At 37.2% G+C, this 13,460-nt stretch overlaps 1 long non-coding RNA gene across 1 annotated transcript; it reads right to left on the bottom strand.

Annotated features, from left to right (window-relative positions):
- Positions 1–6,323: 6,323 nt before the first annotated feature.
- Positions 6,324–6,797, bottom strand: LOC149752822 (uncharacterized). Its single transcript, XR_016396334.1, has 2 exons — positions 6,701–6,797; positions 6,324–6,593 (listed from the first exon to the last, which is right to left on the bottom strand). It is a non-coding gene; the product is annotated as an uncharacterized LOC149752822 (long non-coding RNA).
- Between the last annotated feature and the right edge of the window lie 6,663 nt (positions 6,798–13,460).

The following is a 13,460-nucleotide window of genomic DNA, read 5'->3' as shown; positions in this document are numbered from 1 at the left end:
CTACGTGAATATTTTGACATCAAATGGTGGCTTCTGGAATAGAACAAGCATATATTATAGTAATATCCATATGAGCATATTTGATTGATGAATATTTCTAATATGGCTCGCATTTGCCATTTCTAGAATTTCGCCTACCAACTCAACCTACCAATCAGACGACGATATATGTCTAGCGAAATCAATGACTAATCACATCTCCAAACAATCACCATGATTGTTACCGCTACAGGTCGACACAATCTTACATACTTAAATAGGATAATGTAACCAACCAAATTAGCAAATAAGAAAAGCGCCTGATCACAAGGCACCTGAAATATTATAACTGTTGTGATCAATGGATATAGAAAGTGCTCAATGCTCATCTGCAAATAATGCGATCCTATTCATGTAGATTCACACCTTCTTCTCTATAAATGCTAGGCACGGGGACCCCCTAGGTATAGAAAAAAAATTCGAATACCATACTCTTATACTTTTATCTCTCTTGTTTTTTTCTCGAAACTTTGCCAAACTTCAGCATTGGAGGGTTCCCAATCGGGTCCATTCTGGCAACCTCCTAATTATTTTCTATGGTTGTAGTTCAACTCCAGCACCGTGCAACGCTCCTCCAATATAGCTGAGTAGAACGGCTTGCCTGTCAGCTTATCCGTCCATTAGCATCCATCTCCATCCTTGAATGATGATCTCTCTCCTCATCCTAGCCCTTCACCCTCTCTCTTCATCCTATTGATCCAAAGTAAAGAAACGCATCGTCCTTAAATCCTAGCCCTACACCTTCTTACCCCTATTTTCTCCCTCATATCAATTCTAGCCACTAGATCCAAAAAGCTATAATCCTAGCCCTTAGATAATGATTTTGTATCCTAATCCTTGAAATTTAGAGAAATACAACAAACACACTCTTACTCAATCCTATCCCTATGCCTCTTGAATCCCTTCTTCTCCCTCTCTAGCCCATGAAAACCCTTGATATGGTATCAGTTATAGCCACTGCATATAGAGAGCCTTAATCTTACCTCGTAAACTAAAATCTTCTATCATATCCCCTGAAATCCAAACAAACACAATACACACATTCTTATTAAATCATAGCTCTTGAACCTATACACTTGACCATTATTTACCCTTACATTTTATTCAATAGGATCAATCCATCTAGTACATAATATCAATCCATAGATCTAGGGCTTTCTCGCCCCCTCCTAATTCCTAGCCCTTACGCCACCCTGCTCTCCTATAAATATTCTATCATTCTAACCCTAAATAATATTGTGATACTCATTTCCTCAATGTGTCTAGGTTTTCTTTCTGGTAAACCATTTGGCTCATAAATATGAGGACAAACCTCTTGTGGGGCTAATAGTTTTTATTTCCTATCTTATGCAAAACCTTTTTTTCCTTTGCTTGGCCCATCCCCTTCTAGGAGTATTTTAGTGATAAATTCTATAGAAATTGCACAATCCTTTTTAGTCAAATACCTCACGAGAAACTCCTATATTCCTTTCATTAAGGTATTTTCGTATAAGCTTTTGAATAATAGGCCTATAGGTTATCTAATTGATGATATTGATGATAGTAATGATATTGATGGTCACCTTGCAATAGAGCTGCAAACTATGATGAATGTACTAACATCGTATATGAACATGGAAATAGACAAACTTGATTTCGCCCTTCAATTCAAATTAGCAAAATCACTCACCTTGCGTAGTATGGATTATTTAGCACCATCACATTGAAAAATTTTAATTTTATTGCCTAATTAATTTCCAACCATATTTTGAAAATCTCTAAACAAGCAATGCTATCAGATTTGTGCTTCATAGGATAAATTCATGCAAATTTGCTAATATCATCAATAAATATATATAATAATGGAATCCAAATAGCCCTAGAATATCACAATGAACTGACTAAAGAGTATTAGAAATAGATCTATTTAATAAATTAACCAAAAGGCAAGTGTTTATATTTTCTAGTTTGAACAAGGCTTTTCCTATGTTATTCTGGGCACTAAAGTAGAACCACTATCACTGAATAAGGCTTTCTATCTGTATAGTTTTCTACTAATTAATTGCTCCACATCTTTAGCAAAAATCGATCCAGGAGGAACATCGACTTGATGTAGACCACTTTGGCTACTACGAGTAGACCTGAATACAAACCAAGAGTAAGATTCACCACATCTAGTAAATCGAGTTGCGTGCCATTTTTGGAGGTCATAACTTGATAACTTTTCAAGATCTGCGGCTTAGCACTAATCTTTTAAAAGATTAAAATAGACCAAAATTCCATTATTTGGACCTCGAAATGGGATGGTCAAATCAAAAGTATCCTTTTTGAAAAAGATTTTGATGGAAAATATCTTTCAATCCATGAAAAATTAGATAGAGTGACAGGAGGCAAAGTTGATGTAGAAGTCAATATCTATCTTTTAGAGAAAAAGATTATCCAACTCATGAAGATCATGTCTCGATTGATAAGGCCTTCAACATAAGTACTAACAACTCCTGTAGTGAGACTAGCTCACATGTTTGGAAATGAGGATATATCCTCTAGGAAAGAGGATGAGCATCCTATAAGCACTTAGAATCCTCCTCTTCAACCTTTTAAAGTCAAAGTGATGGAATTGATTAACTTAATGAATTATAAATCATACCTTGATTCGCGAAATCCATCTTTAATTGCGCTCTGGGCTTTGAAATGCGTGCGCAGTCTCGATCACCGGTGATCTGAACAAAGGTTAGCGAGTAATCTTCTGGAGAGAGAGCACTTAATGCATGTTTTGAGAAGGGGTCTAACAGGCTATTTATAGCCCTCTCCAGGGACCAAACGCTGCAGGTGGTTACACCCGTGAAGAGTCACCCCCCATCAAGGTAACTCTTCACTGCTGTGAAAATACCGTAATGCCCTTGTGATTATCAAGATTTACGAAATTCAAGGGACACTTGTCAAGATGTGGGTTCTAATTAAACGGGATCAGGGTTTAATTAAACGGGATCCAACATTCTCCCACTTGGACCATATTGACGCCATTTGTCAATGTGGGCCACAACTTGACGGGATCCCAACATTCTCCCATTCGGACCATATTGACAAGTGAAATATCCTTAGTACTTGAATTTTATAATCTGTATACGCGTGTTCTTTCTATCCTGATATCAATTTGGGCAAGCTTTATGTTTGATTACTTTGAGAATAATAATACGAACAATGGCGGAAATAACACCTATTTGATCGGCGTATAACCTTCCATGATCACTATATTACTAAACCATCATAACCAAACCCTTATGAATGAACTTCTCATAAAATTCATTCTTTGGTCACAATTTCTGCTACCATAGTATGCATAAACCATATGAATTCATTAAAGCAGAAAATATAATATATGTGATTTACAACCATCTAAAATGTGCACAATAATACATCAATTAATTTATACAGAAAAGGCCCATTTGACCAACATGCTCCTTGTGCAATCCCGGAGCTATTGCTTTGGTCAAAGGATCTGCTAACATAAGCACAGTATTGATGTATTGAACTGAAACTTTATGGTCTTCACATTTTTCCTTTATAACAAGATATTTCACCTCCATGTGCTTATTTCCATTAGATATCTTGTTATTCTTTATTGAGGAAACTGCTGCTAAATTATCACAATATAACTTTATGGGCCGTGAAATAGTGTCCACGATCTGTAGGCCTGCGATAAAGTTCCTCAACCAAATAGCCTGTGTAACTGCATCATAGCATGCTAATAACTCAGCCTCCATTGTTGAAGCAGCTGTCATCTTTTGCTTCGAACTCTTCCACGAGACTGCACCACCAGCTAGTAGAAAGATATAACCTGATGTTGATTTTCTACTATCTGGACATCCCGCAAAGTCTGAGTCTGAGTATCCAACTATCTCCAAAAGATCGGATTTGTTGTATGTGAGCATATGATCTTGAGTTCCTTGAAGATATCTCAATACTTTCTTTGCAGCTCTCCAATGTTCCATTCCTGGATTAGCTTGAAATCTCCCCAGTAATCCCACAACATATGCTATATCAGGTCTGGTACAGACTTGAGCATACATTAAAGTCCTAATTAGTGAAGCATATGGAAAAGCTTTCATATGCTCCCTTTCAATTTCATTCCTCGGAGATTGTGATTGGCTCAACTTTTCACCTTTAGTAATAGGCACTGGGCTTGGTTTGGAATTTTCCATACCAAATCTCTCCAACATTTTCTTAATGTAGGCTTTTTGAGATAGACAAACTTTTCCCTTAGATCTATCTCTATGAACCTCAATGCCGATGACATATGAGGCTTCACCCATATCCTTCATATCAAAATTGCTGGAGAGAAATTGCTTAGTCTCTCTAAGCAATGCCAAATCACTGCTAGCAAGCAAAATGTCATCTACATATAGGACTAGAAAAATAAATCGACTCCCACTGATCTTAAGATAAATACATCTATCAACAACATTTTCTACAAAGCCAAATGTAGAAATGACGTTATTGAACTTAAGATACCACTGTCGGGATGATTGCTTGAGTCCATATATAGACTTATTTAGCTTGCAAACTTTTTGACTCTGACCTTCTGAAACAAAACCTTCAGGTTGTTTCATGTAAACTTCTTCCTCTAAATCTCCATTAAGAAATGCAGTTCTCACATCCATTTGGTGCAGCTCTAAGTCAAAATGAGCCACCAAAGCCATAATTATCCTTAAAGAATCCTTCTTTGAAACTGGAGAGAAGGTTTCATGATAATCAATACCCTCCTTTTGGGTAAATCCTTTGGCAACAAGTCTGGCCTTATGTCGCTCTACCTTACCCTTGGAGTCTCTTTTGGTTTTAAAAACCCATTTGCAGCGTACTGCAGTAGCCCCAGGAGGTAGTTCAACAAGATTCCAAACATTGTTTTTAGCCATAGAATCTATCTCATCTTTCATAGCATCTAGCCATTTGGAGGAATTTACTGAATTTATGGCTTGTGAGAAATTTATTGGATCATCTATATTGCCAATGTCATAATCATTTTCTTGAAGGTATACTATATAATCTGGTGGAATTGGAGATCTCCTTACCCTTGATGACCTTCTTAAAGTTGCTTCTTGATCCACTAGTTCTATAGGTGGAGGAGCAACATTCTCAGTGATAACTGGCACAGATTCAAGTGGAACATTAATAGTAGACTCATCCTCTTCCAAATCATTATCAATGATAGGTAGAGGAATCATTGGCTGCTTATTTGAATCTTGCACACCATACGGAGTTTGCTTTTCCTCAAAATTAATTTCTTGAGGTGTTATACTCCCACTGATTTGGTCATTTTCAAGGAATCTAGCATTTCTTGTCTCCACAATCCTCAAAGTATGATTAGGACAATAAAATCTGTATCCCTTGGACTTTTCTGGATAACCAATAAAATAACAACTAATGGTTCTAAAGTCCAACTTTTTCTCTTGTGGGTTGTACACCCTTGCCTCAGCTTGACACCCCCAAATATGTAGATGTCTTAAACTAGGTTTCCTACCTGTCCAAACTTCATAGGGTGTTTTTGAGACAGCTTTAGTAGGAACCCTGTTTAGAATATACGCAGCGGTTTTTAAGGCATCACCCCACAGAGAAATTGGGAGAGTTGAGTGACTAATCATACTTCTTACCATCTCCATTAATGTTCGGTTTCTTCTTTCCGCAACTCCATTTTGATCAGGAGTACCAGGCATAGTATATTGTGCAACTATACCTTGCTCTTGAAGCAATCGAGCAAATGGACCTAAATGTTGTCCAGTTTCAATATACCTACCGTAGTATTCACCACCTCTATCTGATCTCACAACTTTAATCTTTTTATCAAGTTGTAACTCTACCTCTGTTTTGAAAAGCTTAAAGGCATTTAATGCCTCAGCCTTGTCATACAACAAGTAGAGATACCCATAGCGTGAGTAATCATCAATAAAGGTGATAAAATACTTATGACCAGTAAAACATGGGGTCGAAAAGGGCCCACATATATCTGTATGTATGAGATCCAATAAATTTGTACTTCTAATGGCACCTTTCTTAAACTTGTTAGTCTGCTTTCCCTTGATGCAGTCTAAACAAGTTTCAAAATCACCATAGTCAAGAGTTGGTAAAATTCCATCATTTACTAATCTCTTGATTCTTTTTATGGAGATATGGCCTAATCTTCGGTGCCATAACATAGAGGAATTTTCATTTATTAGGCTACGTTTTAATCCATAATGATCTTTATTTTGCAGGGATAAAAGGGATAGCTCAAAGGATGTATCAAGGTCTAATTTGAATAAACCATCCTCTAACAAGCAATTACCAACAACAATATTATTCAAAGAAAGGTTTACAAAAGACCGTCCAAATGAAACGGTATATCCAAAGGAAGTAAGTTTAGAAACAGATATCAAGTTTCTTGAAAATCCAGGTACATAGAAGGTATTTTCTAGATACAAAATATGGCCAGTCTTTAAGGTCAATTTGAACGTTCCAACAGCTTCCACATGTGAACGCATCTTATTTCCCATTATGATGCTTCGCTCACTTTCCGTTGGAATTCTTTTGTTCAACAATCCCTGCAAAGTTTTACACATATGGATAGTAGCACCAGAGTCAATCCACCATGTGTTATGAGGTACATCAATAAAATTTGATTCATAACACACTAAGGAAAGAAAAGTACCTTTCTTTTCGAGCCATTTCTTGTACTTGATGCAGTCCTTTTTCAAATGTCCTTGTTTCTTACAGAAGAAGCACTTTATTTGCCTTTTGTCAGTCACTTTGGCTGACACTTTTATTTTCTTCTTCTTAACAGGAATATGATGACTGGTACTGCCGACCTCTTTATATCCTTTTCCCTTATGAGAGGTGAGATAAACACTCTCTTGCCTCTCTTGTTTTATTCTTTGCTCCTCATCAACACACATGGCTAGAAGTTGATTCATAGTCCATTTTTCTGTATGTGTGTTGTATGAGATCTTAAATGGTGCATACTCCATAGGCAGAGAATTAAGGACAAAGTGTACAAGAAAAGTTTCTGACATGTCTACTTCCAATGATTTTAATTGGGCAGCGATGTCACGTAATTCCATAATGTGCTCGCGTATGCCACCATTATCATTATACTTTAAGGAAGCAAACCTTGATATTAAGGTGCTGGCTAGGGCTTTCTTTGAACTCACAAATTGCTCTTCTACTGCTGTTAAGAATTCTCTTGCAGTTTTGCAATCTGGAATTGAGCCCCTTATCTTTCTGGAGATATGATTTTGTATGAGTAAAAGACTTAAGCGGTTTGACCGCTCCCACCTCTCATACAACTTTTTCTCCTCTGGCGTAGTTTCCTCCGTGGGGACAGGTGGCATGTCCTCACGAAGTGCCAGATCAATATCCATGCACCCTAAAGTAAATGTCAGCCTTTCTTTCCATTCCGAGAAATTTGAACCATTAAGTATTGGGATGCATGATGTAGATTGTGAAAAAACTGTCGGAAACAAAGCTGCAAAACATACGCTTACTATCAATATGCATGCTATAATTACGCTAAAACCTTATCTAAATCACTAACCCATATTAGCAATTTAGTGAGTAAATCAAAATTAACTTTACATGATTTACCCCTTTACGATAAAACTAATGTATTAAGTATGATATTTAATGAACTTTATATATCTAGTTGAAAAATCCAAAGAATAACAGCCAGATCAGCTCCAGATCGGTGGTGGAGCACTAGGCTCACTTAAGTACCAACCTTTCTTAGGCACGTATGCCTTTTTGACAAGCTTTTCTTAGACACCGTTATTCAATGGATAAAATTTTACTAGATATTGTTCAATGTTAATGAGGAATTCAAGGCCTTTGGGCAACAAGATTTCATCATAAATATCATACTAATAACATTATTTCATCCCATCATTAACTTTGTATAATGATTTCCCTTTGGGGCCGGTTCATTATATATGATGCAACTATTCAATTTCATGAGATGATGATAAAAAGACTCTTTATTGATTAAACTAAAGCATTCTAAAATTTATGGGATGCTTTGGCTCGTCACCACAAATATGCAAAAATTTAATCATTTATATAAGATGCTTTGGCTCGTCTCATGCATATATCATCCTTTTATCATGAAAAATATGAATAATTTAAACAATCATGTATCATCATAAGAAAGCATCTAAATTGATCATTTATGTAATAAATTCATTACAGGGACCAATATGTAATAATCGGTGTACTGTTCTGTAATAAATCCTAAGTACAGGGATCAAATAAATATATTTTAGGACCTTTCTGTAATTTATCTTTCGTCTGGGGACCATAGATGAATTTCGGAATCCCCTTGTTCAGAATAACATATTGTCAGGGGTTTCTGTGCAAAACTCACAGTTTAGTCAAAAGGATTCGGGTTTCGGGTTGCGGGGCGAAGCCCAATAACCCGAAACCTGTTAATCCCTTCACCTTTTTTTTTTTTTTTAAATTAACCGGATTCGGGTTGCGGGTTTAGAAAACCCGAAACCCGTTAATCCCTTCACTGTTCATCTTCCCCAAACGAAAAGAGGAGAAGGCTCTCCTAAACGACGGCGGCGCAACCGCCACCGCCGACCGTAGGCATGGCAGCAGGCCGCGGGGCGGCCACAAGGCGGGGCCGGAGGCCGGGGTCGGCCGCGGAGGCCGCGGGGTTCGGCCGCAGGGTGCGGCCACAGCCCGCGGTCGCGGGCCGCAGGGGCGTCGGCCGGAGGCCGTGCTGCGGGCGCCGTGGGTGGCGCTGCTGGCGCCGCTGGCAGCGGCCGGGGACGCGGTGGCTGCGGGCCGCAGGCCATGGCGGCCGATTTTTTTTTTTTTCTTCTTTGCCCGCGGTGGCCATGGCGGCCACGGCGGGTTGCAGCCGATGCCGGCTCGCCGAGGGGCGGGCCGTAGCGGCGGCCGGGGACGCGGCGGCTGGACGGTGGCCCTGTTGGCCACCGGTTAGGACGGGGATGGTGGCCATGTTGGCCACTGTCTCCCTTCCTCATTTTTCTTTATTCGAGGTGAAAGGAGGGGAATAGGAGATGAAGTATTTAGTCCCACATCGGTCAGAAAAAATTCTTTCATATGGGTAAATAACATCAGTGTCCAAAGCACTACTGTCCAGCGAACCAAACGGGTATGATTTATTTTGGAATCCAATCCACCCGCTCTGATACCATTGATGGAATTGATTAACTTAATGAATTATAAATCATACCTTGATTCGCGAAATCCATCTTTAATTGCGCTCTGGGCTTTGAAATGCGTGCGCAGTCTCGATCACCGGTGATCTGAACAAAGGTTAGCGAGTAATCTTCTGGAGAGAGAGCACTTAATGCATGTTTTGAGAAGGGGTCTAACAGGCTATTTATAGCCCTCTCCAGGGACCAAATGCTGCAGGTGGTTACACCCGTGAAGAGTCACCCCCCATCAAGGTAACTCTTCACTGCTGTGAAAATACCGTAATGCCCTTGTGATTATCAAGATTTACGAAATTCAAGGGACACTTGTCAAGATGTGGGTTCTAATTAAACGGGATCAGGGTTTAATTAAACGGGATCCAACACAAAGGTCAAATTGATATCTTTGTATATGATGAAACCTTCGATGCAAAGAAGCTGGATAATTGGCTAGACCAGTTAGAGACCTACTTCACTATCTATGGATACTCTAGTATCCAGAAGATAGCTTTTACCTCCATCAATCTTTTCAAACACTCCCTCATCTGGTGGAATTTGTACATAATAAACAACGATGTCTCTAACCTAATATGGAGCAAATTCAGGGGTCTAATCAAGAAGTAGTTCTACTCAATCAACCATGAGGAGGACGGTGGATCAAGTAGTGGCAGTACCTGCAGTAGAAGTATGATCAATGTATTCAGGATTATACCATTGAGTTCGACAAGCAAGCAATCTCACTCAAAATCTCCATTAGTGATCATGCGGTCTTCATAAAGTATGTCGCAGGTCTCCATGAGAGTATTAAAAAGAATCTAAAGCTCTTCAAAGTTGAAGACATCAGCAAAGCCAGCATGAAGACCATAGGGATCAAAGAGAAAAATCATCCTAGGAAAGGCAAGAAGGGCGACAAGTTTAAAAAAGAGAGTGGAAGATCAACCCAAAAGGAGCAGAGCTAAAAGCAAGCCAACATAACTTAGAAAAATTATTACAACCAAAATAACATCGGTGGGAACACCAAGAAGAAGTATTAGAAGCTTCACTCTAAGTTGCAGTCTAAGAGAAAGAAGTCAAAGGACAAAAATTTCAAAAACAAAAAAAGGTGATCCTCAATATAATAGAGGTTGAGAAGCTGCCAAAACTCGAGCAAGCAGACTCAAAACTCAGCCTGATGGTGAAAAAATACAAGACAACAACTGAAGCAGGCCTAGATATGTGAGATGATCTCTTCCACTTGAAGATTTAGGTGAAGCAGAGCATCATCAGGGCTATCGTAGATCCTAGAAGCCAAAAAAATTCCATAACTGAAAGCTTGGTTCAGAAGCAAGAGATGAAGCCTCATCCACATTCTTACCCTTTCTTCTAGATTCAGAAAGATATCGAGTTGGAGATTACTAAGTAGTATACCTTCAAATTCGTAGTTACTAAGGGCTCGTTTGGTTCGCGGGAAGCATTTTTCCTCCTAGGAATATGATTCCTGGGAAACAAATTCCTAGGAAAAGGATGCCTAGGAAAGTACTTTTGGCATGTTTGGTTGACCATGGGAAAATGGCAAATTTCTAAAGTGCTTATGTTTGGTTGGCCATCCACTTTTCTAGAAAAGTTATGTATAATTCCTATTATGCCCTTAATAAAAATTAGATTTTTAATGTCTCTTTAATGCTTCTTTAATGCTGAAGGGACTTTTTGGAAAAAAGTAAAAATGGAGTAATTCCTGCCTCATGGGAAAGTAACTTTCCCATGTTTCTCATGGGAAAGACTTTCCCATGAAATGTGGGAATCATATTCCCATGGGAATTCAACTTTTCCTTCTCTTTCCTTTGAAAACTCCAACCAAATAAGAGGCATCTCATTACTTTCCCGTTGACCACACTTTTCCCCCTTCTTTTCCCGCGAACCAAACGAGCCCTAAGAGGTAATTGACTAGGTAATTTGCACAGTAGTTTTTTTGGATATTTGCTAGGTCATTCTTGGGAGCCTGTACTTTTAAGATCCAGATGTAGTCCTCTACAAGTGGCAGAGGAAGTATCATCCCATAAAGAACGAGAAAAAATTTATGATCACTGCCTTTAAAATACAAGCGATATAGATGGTTCATTAAGATCAGGAGCAAAAAAGAGCAAAGCTGGAAACCATCTTCAAGTAAAGCCAAGTAGTTCAATCGTGAGGCAAGGAAATAGGTATTTTCTACCTTCAATTCTAATTTAGTATGAGCTAAATTTTCTAAACAAGAAGAGCTCTGATCTAGTAGGACCACCAAACTTAATGTGGACTAATTTAGCCACTATAAGTAAAGTTAGATATGGTATAGAAGCAAGATCCATCATATTGAAAAGTTGAATCATGAGCCAAATTTTTAGAGGACTTAATTTGGTTATATGACGCCAGACTGAGACGATCTTTTTTCAAAAAAAATCAAGTAATATTTCAAGATCTACGACTTAGCGCCAACCCCTTAAGGGGTTAAAATGGGCTAAGATTCTATTTTTTGGATGTCAAAATAGGTCAGCCAAATCAAAAAAATTTTATTCAGAAAAAATTTCATCGGACATATCTTTCAATCCGTGAAGAATTAGGTAGAGAGATAGAAGGCAAAGTTGATGTAGATGTCAAGATCTACCTCATATAGAATTTTAGTTTTTCTTCATGTTTATTTATAATAGTCACGTTTATTTTTGGAAAGCTAGTCCTATTCGAACTATTTAAATGCATATTAATTTTCAATATATAAAATTCATATAGCTATTCCAACACCAAATGCACGTCGAATAAACATTCCAAATTAACAACTATTTATATTGCAGCAATTAAAGCCAAAATGTATCCAATGCCTTTGCATGAATAAAATACATAAACAAATTAAAAATATACACAAACTCACATCTTCAAATAAAGTAGAAAAATAAGTTCTCGATCACATATGCCCAATTTGTAAAAGTAGTTTAGAAGAACCCATCAACTCATAGAACCTAAAAGGAAAATAAAAGTATGAAATAGATGAGTCATATATGATAATAAAAATATTATTTAAAAACATCAAATAGTAGTTGTTAATGTTACTATTAGGTCTAGTAGATGGAAGATCATCAAAATATGCAAGTGAGTGTAACCAGTGACCTATAAAGAGGGAATCATGATAGCAGCTAGCATCATGAGCTTAGCATATTAAAAAGATCAAGTAGAAATATTAGGTTCTACAATTGTCAAAACAAATATAGGTTATGATGGAAAAAGACTTAGAGAAAATTTAATGTACAAAATGGAAAGAAAAGAGTGTCTTTATGTTCCAAATCACATGCACATTGAAATATATAGTTAAAATCCATACCTTTGCTATAGCTAGATTGTTTGCAGTAGCCTCAAATCTAGAGACCAACTCCTATAGCTGGTCTATCTTAGTATTTATGCTTGGAACCTAATTGCAGAGTTGCTAGACATCATTCTCATAGGCTTGCTCCTTCTTGTTCATCTTTGCAATATTTACTTTCTAAAACATCTTTAGAGTTGGTCTAAATCTATTGTTTGTACACAGCCACATCTATTAGGTCCTATTATGTGAGAGAGTATATACCCTCCCAAGGTGCAAACCCACCTTTGGCATGAGAGTATGGATAAAAGTGGACCAAATAATATACATTTAGATCTATTTTTATATCCAAATCTATCCGAATATGAATAAAAATTTGAGCATCCGACTAATATCCATAAAAAAATGGATAAGAACATGGGTAGACAACTATCCGATCTGTATCAAAATATCTGATTTTATTTATAATCCTATTTAATTTTATATAGTACTTATAAACTTTTAAGTAAAATATATGGCCATATTAATATGTTATTAACTTGATTTTTATCCATTTAGTAATATCTTTGATTCTATAGTCATAAAAATTAATTATCTACTTATATATGTATTTATATCCATACTTCCACCATCTAATTTGTATCCATAGTTTTTAAAAATAAATATAGATATAAATTTTTACATCTAACTAAAATCTGTATCTATATAGGTGGACGTCAAACAAAATAAATATAGATATAGATATATTGATATCTAGTTTCAACACTATCTGAGAGCATTCATTGCGTGCATCCTGTGCACACGCTTCAAATATTTGACAACAAATACACACATTGGCTATTGACAATATTTTTTTGTGCAAGATTTATCACACATAATATCTCCTCTCTTATATACAATTAAAATTGTTTATTACTATTGAATCACATAAAGTGAATGACGCATGC

This window comes from Phoenix dactylifera, chromosome 9, assembly GCF_051530095.1.
Source record: "Phoenix dactylifera cultivar Ajwa chromosome 9, Ajwa_hap1_PhDact_Kaust_v1.1, whole genome shotgun sequence".
NCBI classification, from domain to species: domain Eukaryota; kingdom Viridiplantae; phylum Streptophyta; class Magnoliopsida; order Arecales; family Arecaceae; genus Phoenix; species Phoenix dactylifera.
This window is presented reverse-complemented; position numbering and strand designations above follow the sequence as displayed.